The sequence below is a fragment of the Schistocerca nitens genome, chromosome 2 (assembly GCF_023898315.1).
Source record: "Schistocerca nitens isolate TAMUIC-IGC-003100 chromosome 2, iqSchNite1.1, whole genome shotgun sequence".
Lineage (NCBI taxonomy): Eukaryota > Metazoa > Arthropoda > Insecta > Orthoptera > Acrididae > Schistocerca > Schistocerca nitens.
Window position 1 is genome coordinate 1,007,820,936 of NC_064615.1, and position 12,541 is coordinate 1,007,833,476.

The window sequence follows — 12,541 nt, forward strand, 5'->3', positions numbered from 1 at the left end:
TAAAGATGAAGCATCATTTTTATAATTACGCTGTGGTGAATTTTCTGCAGTCAGTTGTACATTTGTTATCTTATTCACTTCCATGTTACAGTCTTATACAATTTAGCTGTATCTTTCACTATTGCGACGTGCACACGTGATGTACACTGTGTTTATAAACAAATATGTAGGCTATGGTCAAAGAACTTAGACGTTTTAGCTGTAAACATGTTGCTCAAACAGAAATGAGTAGGTTATGGTCAAAGAACTTAGCCATAGGAAGTGCAAGGATGTTGCACACATAGAAACTTAAAGACCTTTCATAAATTGCCAATTTTTATGATCCACATTATGAAATTTTTGATTCACATTTTTGTGAGGGAGAACTAGGAAATACAATAATGTTATATACAGGGTGTACTTTAAGTCAGGGAAAACTTTCAATTATTTATTGGACAAAAACCAAACATTGTGAAGATATCATACATATGGTATTTTGAAGAGAAACCATGAAAGTTTTTTTTCATGTTTACCACCACAGTGTAGTTTGGTAATTTGCCGATAGCGCTAGTCGCAAAAATGGCGAGTACAGGTGCGGAGCGAGCTTGCTGTGTGTTGGAGTTCGACAGAAACAAGTGTGCTACAGCTGTTCAACAGATGTTTAGAACCAAGTACGGTAAGAAGTCACCAACAAGGAAGGCCATTTACCACTGGCACAACAAATTCGTTATGACTGGTTGCTTGTGCCCTGCAAATAGAAGCTGTCGTCCCAGTGTGACTGAAGCGATTGTGGAGCGCGTACGAGAGACATTCATAAGGAGTCCAAAGTTATCGATGCGATGTGCATCTCGTGAACTCTAAATGGCTCCAATGAGAGTGTGGAAAGTCCTGCGACAGAAGATGTGTATGGAAGTGGGTACCTTAACACGGAACTGCCGCACTGATGGATCGGCCGTGCTACAGAAGGGGACAGCTGTTTCATGAAACGGCCTCCCCAATCACCAGATCTCACTCCGTGTGACTTTTTTCTGAGGGGACACATTAAAGATCTGATGTATGTACCATCTCTATCACGTGATGAAGCAGAGCTCCGGAAGAGAATACAGGAAGCGACTGCCACAGTCGACGATACCACGCTGGGACGGGTATGGCAAGAATTCGATTACCGTATTGACGTCTGCCAGGTCGCTCATGGTTAGCATATCGAATGTCTGTAAAACAACCTTTCAGAGTTTCTCTTCAAAATGCAATATGTATGACATCTGTAAAACGTTTAGTTCTTGAGGAATAAATAATTGAAAGTGTTCCATAACCTACATATTTCTGTATGAGCAACATCTATACACCTCCTACATAAAAGTTCTTTTACCATAGCCTACATATTTGTATATAAACACTGTATATCACGAGAGCACGTCGCAGTAGTGAAATAAGCAGCTAAATTTTATAAGACTGGAACATGGACGTGAATAAGATAACAAATGTGCAATTGAGTGGAAAAAATTACCACAGTGTAATTATAATAATGACGCTTCATCTTTATGTAAGTACAGATATATTTTCGACAAATGATGCCTCGCCACTTAGAATTGTTCCACTTGTATGTGTTTACTCACCAGCAAATAAGTTTCTTTGTATTTATTCAGTGATCTCCAGCATTATAAACATGTACATGAATGTATAAACACCTGAGGATGGGCACAAGTCCGAAACCGGTCGTGTGACGAATAAATAAATCTTTTATTGTGACTGGTAGCGGAAATTTTTCTGCACCATATAAAGGAACAGTCATGGAGTTCAACAGCATCCACTATTGATAAAATTCACTTATTGTTGAAGGCAGATTCTATATGTTTATAATCTACTGTAATCTTCATGAGCAGTCTCAAGCATTTCATAAAGTAATGAAACAATGTAAGTTTCAAGGGCTACCGATACGTGATGAAAAGAGATTTTCTGTTTTTTTTTGCAACAACGTAGGTGAAGATATTACACATTTATTTTCACGTTGAGGAAGTGCTTCTTGATAACCTATTGACCTGATTGTGATTGACTTTACTTGATACTGAACCTATGTGTTGCAAATAAAATACCAAACAGAAGCCCAATTTATCAGTCAATGTAACAGTAATATGGCATGAACTAAATAGAAGGAATATTGACCATTTTTGCAACAACTGGCTCTGAATAACACTTATCATCTGTATATTAAAACTGAAAGCTAATGATTATTATAGGTACATTATTACTGGTGATAGAGCAATATTAACTTGGACAAGAGGTTCTTTTACTAGCTCAGTCACTGGAAATTAAAGTTCTTGAATTGGTCGTCAAGTAATTACAATCTCTATTCCTATTACTGTTCGTAATCTCAAGGAGCATTCACTTGCTTATACCAAATAGCTCAAATGGAACACGTTGTACCCGCATCTAGTATAGTATGAATAGTTGTAATCAGTTGCTTATTGTTGCTGTAGTTGTAGTATATAACTTAAACTTGGCTCAACAATCAACATGGTGACTCAGATCAAGACTGAACATTATAGTTAAAACACAATAGGAGATACACTATTAACTATGTACATATAAAATTATGAACTGTTTTTTCCAGGCGTGTACAACAATTATTCCTTACATACGCCCTTCATAGTCTACTGGCCAGTAACTGTTAGGAAGCATTACGGTTTTCACAAGTAACTGCAGTGCTATAATTAGATTCAATGAAAACGATCTTTAAGCTGAGTACTTTAAATATTTTCTTGGCTGTTTTACTATCGTGAAACTATCGTTTTATGAAAAATGCGTGGGTACTTCAAAACTTAGGCCCGCTGAATAAATACGAAATTTATAACTGCACAAAGCTTAGTAATTGTAGCGAAAGTTTACTAGAATGGCTTTTCAGTTCACTATAATTGGATACTCAGGAATATCATAGCACTTGTGACAGGACCCTGTGTAGATAAACGACTAACAATAAATTACGAGGGCTCAAAAAATCCTTATAGCAGACTAACTTATTATTGAAAAGGGAATTACGTAACTGTTCCATGCAATTATACAACATTCAACTGACAGTTTGAGATGAAGGTGGTGGCAGCATCTATCTGTGTTATTCAAAAAAGGCGGCAAAAGTATCCATGATTCTTGCTGTGTAACAAGCTCTGAAAATTTTCTTCTTAGCGTCAGATTTTCGTAGCACAGAGTTAGGCAAAATACGCCATGAATAATAAGCTGTAGCGATATCATATAAGCTTGCAGTTATTTTTGCCCCACTCAGTTCACAAAACGCGAACACTGCATGCTAACTATCGACTGACTCTTGCCACAAAGGAATCTTACAGTTCGACCGCCAATTACAGCTCTCCTGTTCCCGCCAATACAGTTTCATTGCAGAGGGACTTCCCTCCATGTCTTACATGATTAAAAATCTACTATCTGTATGCATGAACCGGTACGATAAGTTTCAACATTTTCATCCTTTTACAGAATATTATTTTTCAATATCCCGTCCATAGATTCATTACGGTGGAATTAATTAATGTAAATAATGAATAAAACATTTACATGGATGTTACATCAAAGAGCGTGGTGATACAGAAGTCACACTGACAAGGGAACCTCCCAATCGCACCCCACTCAGATTTAGTTATAAGTTGGCACAGTGAATAGCCCTTGAAAAACTGAACGCAGATCAATCGAGAAAACAGGAAGAAGTTGTGTGTAACTATGACAAAAATAAGCAAAATATACAAACTGAGTAATCCAAGCGCAAGATAGGCAACATCAAGGGCAGTGTGAGCTCAGGAACGCCGTGATCTCGTGGTTAGCGTGAACACCTGCGGAACGTGAGGTCCTTGGTTCAAGTCTTCTGTGGAGTGAAAAGTTTACTTTATTTATTTTCGCAAATTTATTATCTGTCCAGCAACGGCCTTGCCCCAGTGGATACACCGGTTCCCGTCAGATCACCGAAGTTAAGCGCTGTCGGGCGTGGTCGGCACTTGGATGGGTGACCATCCGGGTCGCCATGTGCTGTTGCCATTTTTCGGGGTGCACTTAGCCTCGTGATGCCACCTGAGGAGCTACTCGACCGAATAGTAGCGGCTCCGGTCAAAGAAAACCATCATAACGACCGGGAGAGCGGTGTGCTGACCACACGCCCCTCCTATCCGCATCCTCATCTGAGGATGACACGGCGGTCGGATGGTCCCGATGGGCCACTTGTGGCCTGAAGACGGAGTGCTATTATCTGTCCGTTCGTTCATTGACGTCTCTGTTCACTGTAGTAAGTTTAGTGTCTGTGTTTTGCGACCGCACCGCAAAACCGTGCGATTAGTAGACGAAAGGACGTGCCTCTCCAATGGGAACCGAAAACATTTGATCGCAAGGTCATAGGTCAACCGATTCCTCCACAGGAAAACACGTTTGATATATTCTATACGACACTGGTGACGGCATGTGCGTCACACGACAGGAATATATTGTCGACACACCTAACTTGTACACTTGGCGAATGGGTAAAAAGATTCTTCTACCTTCCAGAATTTAGGTTTTCATGTGGATGTGATAATCACTCCCAAAGAAGCGTTTAGGTGTAGCGTCCCCATATTACGGCGCAGTTACCTCGCATCGGACGGACGGACGGACAGATAATCATTGTCTGAAAATAAAAAATTAATTTTTTTCACTCAAGGGAATACTTGAACCAAGGACCTCTCGTTCCGCAGCTGCTCACGCTAACCACAGGACCACGGCGCTCCTGAGCTCATACTGTCCTTGATGTTACCTATGTTGCGCATGTACTACTCAGTTTTTTATTTTGCTTATTTTTTCCATAGTCTCGCACAGCTTGATAGATCCCTTATCATTTAGCTACAAAATAGCAGGTCAGCAACTGGAAGCAGTTAATTCCATAAATTATCTGGGAGAACGCATTAGGAGTGATTTAAAATGGAATGACCATATAAAGTTGATCGTCGGTAAAGCAGATGCCAGACTGAGATTCATTGGAAGAATCCTAAGGAAATGCAATCCGAAAACAAAGGAAGTAGGTTACAGTACGCTTGTTCGCCCACTGCTTGAATACTGCTCAGCAGTGTGGGATCCGTACCAGATAGGGTTGATAGAAGAGATAGAGAAGATCCAACGGAGAGCAGCGCGCTTCGTTACAGGATCATTTAGTAATCGCGAAAACGTTACGGAGATGATAGATAAACTCCAGTGGAAGACTCTGCAGGAGAGACGCACAGTAGCTCGGTACGGGCTTTTGTTAAAGTTTCGAGAACATACCTTCACCGAAGAGTCAAGCAGTATATTGCTCCCTCCTGCGTATGTCTCGCGAAGAGACCATGAGGATAAAATCAGAGAGATTAGAGCCCACACAGATGCATACCGACAATCCTTCTTTCCACGAACAATACGAGACTGGAATAGAAGGGAGAATCGATAGAGGCACTCAGGGTACCCTCCGCCACACACCGTCAGGTGGCTTGCGGAGTATGGATGTAGATAGATAGATAGATGAACTACTTCCTGTTTTCTCGATTGATCTGTGTTCAGTTTTTCAAGGCCTATCCACTGTGCGAACTTATAACTAAATCTGAGGGGGGTGCGATGGGGAGGTTCCCTTGTGAGTAAAACAGCCAAAGAGGTTGGATAAGACAGACGTAGGTATTATCGATATAGTGTTACAGGCTGACTTCTGGGAACAAAACGTAAGTTAAATCCTACACTTTGGATAGAAGACGGTTTTGATACAAAAAAGACTCGTGCACCGAGGGTCCTGTACAAACGTAATTATGTTTGTAGATAGATAATCCATCCTGGAAATCGAGATTCTCGGCGATTTTTTCCTTTATCGACATCTGTACTAGCATAGTGGTCCTGGGGATTCTAACATTCTGGATAATGTTTTAATTTTAAGTTTACGTGTAGATTTTTGTGTAGCTTCGCATCACTCCTGTAATTTTTCGTCTGATTTACTAATTTTGGAGTTTTATACTATGCTAACTGCCAACTGCAGATGCATTGACTTCGTCTGCTCTCGTGGCTGTTGTGACTGCTTGTAAAATTTGACGGAAGTCTCGAGAGCAAGAAACTGTAAAATCAGCCACAGGCGTCTATTGTTGTTACGCATATTTGGAAGTGCTCTGTGGAACACTTTAATGGGTATTTTATGGGATATCAGAAACTGATCCAGAACAATGGAATTATAATCCTGCATCATTACCAGTATTACTTATCTTTGAAACATTAAATGTGCTGTACATGTCAACGTGACAGTCATGGTAGTCGGGTGACCTTACGTCCGTCACCGCTAGATGGCAAAGGTATTTTCTCACAGTGGCAGGGGACTTCGCTTCATCGTAGCTCAGTCAACTGGCACGAAATATTTGTAAATAACGCACACAAAACTTCATCGTGAATCAGCCTACCTATTACTGGAAATCAGATTAAAATCTCTACAGCAGTTACTGACATTTGTCACAAATTACGAATGCAATGCGAATTTATAATGCAATAATGTTTTTATGTAATTAATTACAAATGAACAATTTTCGGATTTTTCCTTTGCTGTTTTGCTTGTACTGCGAACCAGAGCTTCTTGCCAAATTTCATGATTATAGGCCAGTGGGAAGTACCCCATAGGTCAGGAGTGAATTTGCGAGTAACAAAAAGTTTCCGTATTTTTTGATTGCTGAAGGTTTTTACACTGCCAGTTGACCGTAGATCTTCGTATGTGACATACATTTCAACGTGGTACGTCTACATCCAACCCAGTTCAAAAGTAATAGCAGTGTGCATAGCTATAACACCAGGAGAAAGGATGATCTTCACTATGCAGGGTTAAATCTGACTTTGGCACAGAAAGTGGTAAATTATGCTGCCACAAAAGCCTTTGGTCACCTACCAAACAGCATCAAAAGCCTGACAGATAGCCAACTAACATTTAAAAATAAATTAAAAGAATTTCTGGATGACAACTCCTTCTACTCATTGGCTGAATTTTTAGATATAAATTAAGGGGGGGGGGAGAGAAAAAAAAATCTTAAACATTAGTGTCATGCAAGATTTTGTGTAATGACACATTCCACATCATTACGAAGTGTCGTATTCATGATCTATGGAACAAGTATTAATCTAATTTAATCTGATCTAATCTAGCCGTTCCTGAGGAAAAATGGTGTGAACCGACGATCAGATAGAAAGGCGGATAACAAATTTGCAAGATTTTTTCTTTACTTATATTGTGAAACCTTCCTGCAAAATTTCATGATTGTAAGTCAGTGGGTACTAACCTTTAAGTTCGTATTAGCGAGTTTGCGAGTATCAAAACATGTGACAAAAATGGCCGTACCTTTTGGTTGCATTGACTGAGGAGCTTAAAGTTTTTACACCTCAAGAGACCGTATACCTGTGACATAAATGTCAACATGATACATGTATATGATGTTGAGAAAAAAGGGCCTCTGTGGTCGGACAATAAAATGTTCCTATAACGGGTTCCGTTTTTAACAAATGAGATAAAGAACCCTTGCAGATGAAGGATGATGTGAAACATTTTAAGTCAAATAAATTAAATTACGACAGTGGGAGTACAGATTCGAAAATTAATGTTAGAAGTACGCGAGATACCAAAAGCCTTCGAATTACTCTGAAGCAAACAGCGAACTGCATTGTGATAACCACAGCTGTACAGAAATGGAAGCATCCACTCTGGGTAATTTTGTTTTCTCCCAGTGAGCCAATAATCAGAAAGAAGACAATAACCGTATCAGCGTTACGCACCGATGAGTTTAATGAAGGCTGTTTTGAGATTCTGTTTTGGAAGAATGAGCTCTAATAAGAAGAAACGCGGTGTTCTCTTTTCGATGTAGTGTAGCTGTTACTATGGGACATAAAAGCTAATATAAGAGAATTTCTGAGTCGCTCTTTCCTTGCTGTAGATAAAAGAAATCGCCCACTGTGGCTTGAATGAAATCGGAACGGTGTGCCGTCTCTTCGCTTCATGAAAATGACTTCGTTAACACTTTTTGACGGCAGCTATCTTAAACAAATCTCACCTATGAAATCGTCTTACATTCAGATCTGAATGAGTTTTTATGTTTACTATATCTGGTGATATAATGGTCCTCGTTTTAAATAACTACCTGCAAAGTGGTAATCGATTTTTGTCTGCTCTTTCCTTTTGTCTGTTACCCTCAGACAATACATAACGTTGCCATAGTGTGCGCGAGCTAGAGTGAATGCATTCGCGAAATCTGTGTGTTGTCTGTCGACTAACCACCTCATTCACGTTCTTGTGTGGTTTTGTTGATTAATTTCTTCAGCGTAACTTAATGAAGGCAACTAACTGCAGCAACACCAGCTCAGAATTCCTACCTTCTAGCCTTTCCCCATTCGGCAATTCAGTATCTTATCCCCAGACACAAGATACCTGTCCTGATAACTGTCCTGATTTCTATAGGGAAGATATATCACTGAAGTCACATTTGACTAAATTCTACAGTTATTCCATTAGTCTCAAATGTTCATATTTGTGAATTCTTAAAGGACCAAACTGCTGAGTTCATCGGTCCTCAGACTTACACACTACTTATACTGACTTATGCTAAGTACATTACACACACCAATGCCCTAGGGTGGACTCGAACCTGCGACGCGAGATCCGCGCAGTCAGTGACAAGGCGCCTCAAACCGCGCGGCCACTCCGCGCGGCTCCATTATGCTCGTAGTTACTTGCCCCACACGGGAACGTTTCGCGTCCGTATATGGGTTCCTCTTAAAACTATCGTATATCAGTTGCCTCGTAGTTCTAAGACTTTGTGAGAGGAGTTTTGCCATCAAGGTGCGTAGCTCAACCCATGCTTGAGCATTCTAATCATTTGGAACTCGTACTCTTCTCTACAAGGATACTGTGCCGTCACTGTCCCTGTTCCGGTGGCGGCGGGAGCAGTGGAACAACAGTGCGCTGACAGCGCGCGCGGCGCTACACCAGCGCTCTGTGGAGCCAAGGGGAGAGGTCGCGGTGTACTACAAGGCAAAGCGTTTGGCCTCACTGAAGAGGGCACATCACAAGAAACCTGGAGGCAGCGCGAAGCGCGCGGGCTAGATGGACTTCGGACTTCACCGCACTCCTGGTCACCCGTGGTTCAGTCGGCAGCCATTAAGAAGAGTGTGCTCGCAGACCTGTCGCAGTACGGCGGGACGGATTTGACGGAACGCCTGGCTAGCCATTGTATAGTCGGCGGCCGATGAGAGTGTCCCGCAAAGCAGTGGAGCTACGGCGTGCTGGGCTCTGTTTGCTATACAACTGTGTGGGCAATCACTTAGTGGAAGGCACAAGTTGGAGCAACAAACTGAGCTGTGTGAGTGTGTCATACAGTGCTTCCCTAAACTCTTGCTGAAAGTTGTTCTGGACTTTCTCCCCGATGTGATCGGTAGTGCACTCATAGCAGTGAGCAGATTTGTTTCTGTGTACATCTGCTTCTTGTCAGTTCTACAGCGATTAATAATTAGATAGATAGATGTGGCCTTCAGTCCAGAGACTGGTTTGATGCAGCTCTCCATGCTACTCTATCCTGTGCAACGTACATCTTTCTGAATCTGCTTAGTGTATTCAACTCTTGCTCTCCCTCTACGACTTTAACCCTCCACGCTGCCCTCCAGTACTAAACTGGAGATCCCTTGATGTCTCAGAACATGTCCTACAAACCGATCCCATCTTCTAGCAAGGTGTGCCACAAATTTCTCTTCTACCCAATTCTATTCAGTATCTCCTCGTTAGTTATATGATCTACCCATCTAATCTTCAGCATTCTTCTGTAGCACCACATTTCGCAAACTGCTATTCTCTTTTAGTCTAAACTATTTATCGTCATGTTTCACTTCCATACAAATATTTTCAGAAAAGACTTCCGGACACTTAAATCTATAATCAATGTTAACAAATTTCTATTCTTCAGAAACGCTTTCCTAGCCATTGCGAGTATATATATATATATATATATATATATATATACTGTATTGTTGTTTCAGTGTAACTGTGCCATAGTACTCACTGAACCAGGCATGGTACCGTACGTGTTGTTAGCTCATGTGAGATCGCGTAATTTAAACACACTTGGGCATATTTTCTGGTAGAGTGCTTGTGTTTCGATCTCGTTTCCTCTTGCAATGGCCTCTGTGGCCGAGCGGTTCTAGGCGCTTCAGTCTAAAATCGCGCTGCTGCTACGGTCGCAGGTTCGAATCCTGCCTCGGGCATCGATGTGCGTGATGTTCTTAGGTTAGTTAGGTTTAAGTAGTTCTAAGTCTAGGGGACTGATGACCTCACATGTTAAGTCCCATATTGCTCAGAGCCATTTGAACCTCTTGCAATGACTGAGTTCCAAGCTCTGCTACTTTTAGTTAATATTGTTGTTTTAAATCCGCTACGCTACACTAGAAGGTCGCTGTGTATCTCATGTTGTCACAAGCCTTAGATTCCGTTTATCGGGATGATGTTCCCTGCATTCCGCTCTATTTTAAATTTGACCACTGACCTATTGACCGTTAAACAGTTTTATCATAACTGGACACAGAATGTTGGATCATCCACTGCTTTTCCTTTGGAATAAAATATAAACTGTATTCCTGAAGATGTGACTCTAGCGTACGAAACTACTTGGATCAAAAACAAGGATATCATACAGCTGAAGCGGTCTTATTCGTAATGCTCAGGTTGCAGTTTACTTAAATATCTCTGAAAAGTAGGGTACCAGCTGCTTCATTCACCCTTTCTCAGCATCTTTAAAATCACCAAAAACTTTGACAGATGAACAAATTCGCCCTTCTTTAACATGAAACTTATCTCAAACTTCCACAAACTCCCCTAACTGCATCCAGTCACATCCACTAGCCCATGGCTATAAGTTGGTCATATCCATCCACTTCCAGTAGCCTTTTCTCATTCAATCTTTCAGCCCAACTTATTGTAATTATCTCTTTGTGTCTGTCTGTCATTGTATTCTGTATCACAGTTGCAGTCTCCTTCGTTCTGTCCTAGTACTACTGTCTCCTCTCGTAGGTACTGTATCTCTCTTACTGATAATATCTCTTTCCTTCCTTCTTACTGCTGCTGTCTGTTCTTGCTGTCACTGTCTGTCCCCTTCCCGTTGTCATTGTGTCATGTACGCTGTCTCTCGTTATCACTGGCTCTCACCCACTTCCAGTTTCTCCTACTGTTTATGCATTCCTCACTGGCATTGCGTCCTTCACTCTTTTTGTAGCACTGAGTGAGGTGGCGCAGTGGGTAGCACACAGGTCACATTCGGGAGGACGACGGTTCAAACTCGCGTCCGGCCATCTTGATTTAGGTTTTCTGTGATTTCCCTAAATCGCTTCAGGCAAATGCCTGGGTGGTTCCTTGCCCATCCTTCCCTAATCCGACGGGACCTGTTTGGTCCTCTCCTCCCAAATCAACCAACGAATCTTTTCCTAGCACTGTTCTGTCACTGTAGCTATGTTTCACTACCACCGTCTCCCTGTCTTTCTCTCACACTGCCATTGTCTCCTTCACACAACGACTGTCTACTATCTTCCAGCATTTATTGATTTTTCTTCTCTTTTCCACTGCCAATGTATTCTTCTCTCTCAGAAATAAGAGCGCGAAACGCTCACATACCAAAATTTTTGAGAAAATCCTTAAAGATGCTGAGAACGGTAACTTTTCAGTCACAGTCGCTCTTTTAAAGGAACAAGAAGATACTCGTAATTTTGTGCTCCAAAAGGAACATTTTTCTGCTGGTTCACTTCTTTTCCCTGCTGTAGCGGGGCACGTAATTTACATATTTTTTACTGATATATACGTCAGCAAAATTTATAGGGTTTATTTATGTGAAACTGAAATACTGCAAATCTAATCTTATACTTTAGACTGGATTTTACATGCAAAAAATTCTTGCATATCCTTCAGCGCTACAACTTGGAGTTTACAGATGATAACGGGGACACTTAACAGCATATTTCTCCTTGCGACGTCACTTTGTAAAGTACGTTTCTGCCTTACACGGGAATTTTACGCTCGTTTTTTATGTGCACATGTAGGATGATTTTGAAGTTCTGTATCTAGCAAACTGATGAAGATATGAAGGACATTTTCAAGCCTGTTCGATATCTGAGTCTTAGGAATACATTGTAAAAATTACAGCCATCTGTTATGTATAGCCGTCTCGGAATCCGTGGCTGGCTTTTGGTAACGAAAACACAAGTTGTTCCGGTGTTTGTTGATAATATATAAAGATTTGCGAAAACTAGGAGATGGAACTTGTAAATAAATTATTAGAGAATATAACTTTAAAATTTGAGCAATTATTTATTATTATTATTTAGATTTTGCAATTATTTATTATTATTATTTAGATTTTGCCTCATATCGGATTTTACGTGTTGATGTAGGGTAACTTAGAACCTCTGTGTCTTGGAAACGGGTAAGATGTCAAGAAAATTTTCAAGGTTGTTCGAGATCGGAATGTTAGGAATATATTGAAAAAAATTTCAGCCATTTAATGTGCGAAGACGTCTTGGA

The 12,541-nt window shown here is 40.9% G+C and overlaps 1 pseudogene; it reads left to right on the top strand.

Moving 5' to 3' along the window:
• The first annotated feature begins 3,899 nt into the window (after positions 1–3,899).
• LOC126238359 (5S ribosomal RNA) lies at positions 3,900–4,017 on the top strand (annotated as a pseudogene).
• The last annotated feature ends 8,524 nt before the right edge of the window (positions 4,018–12,541 follow it).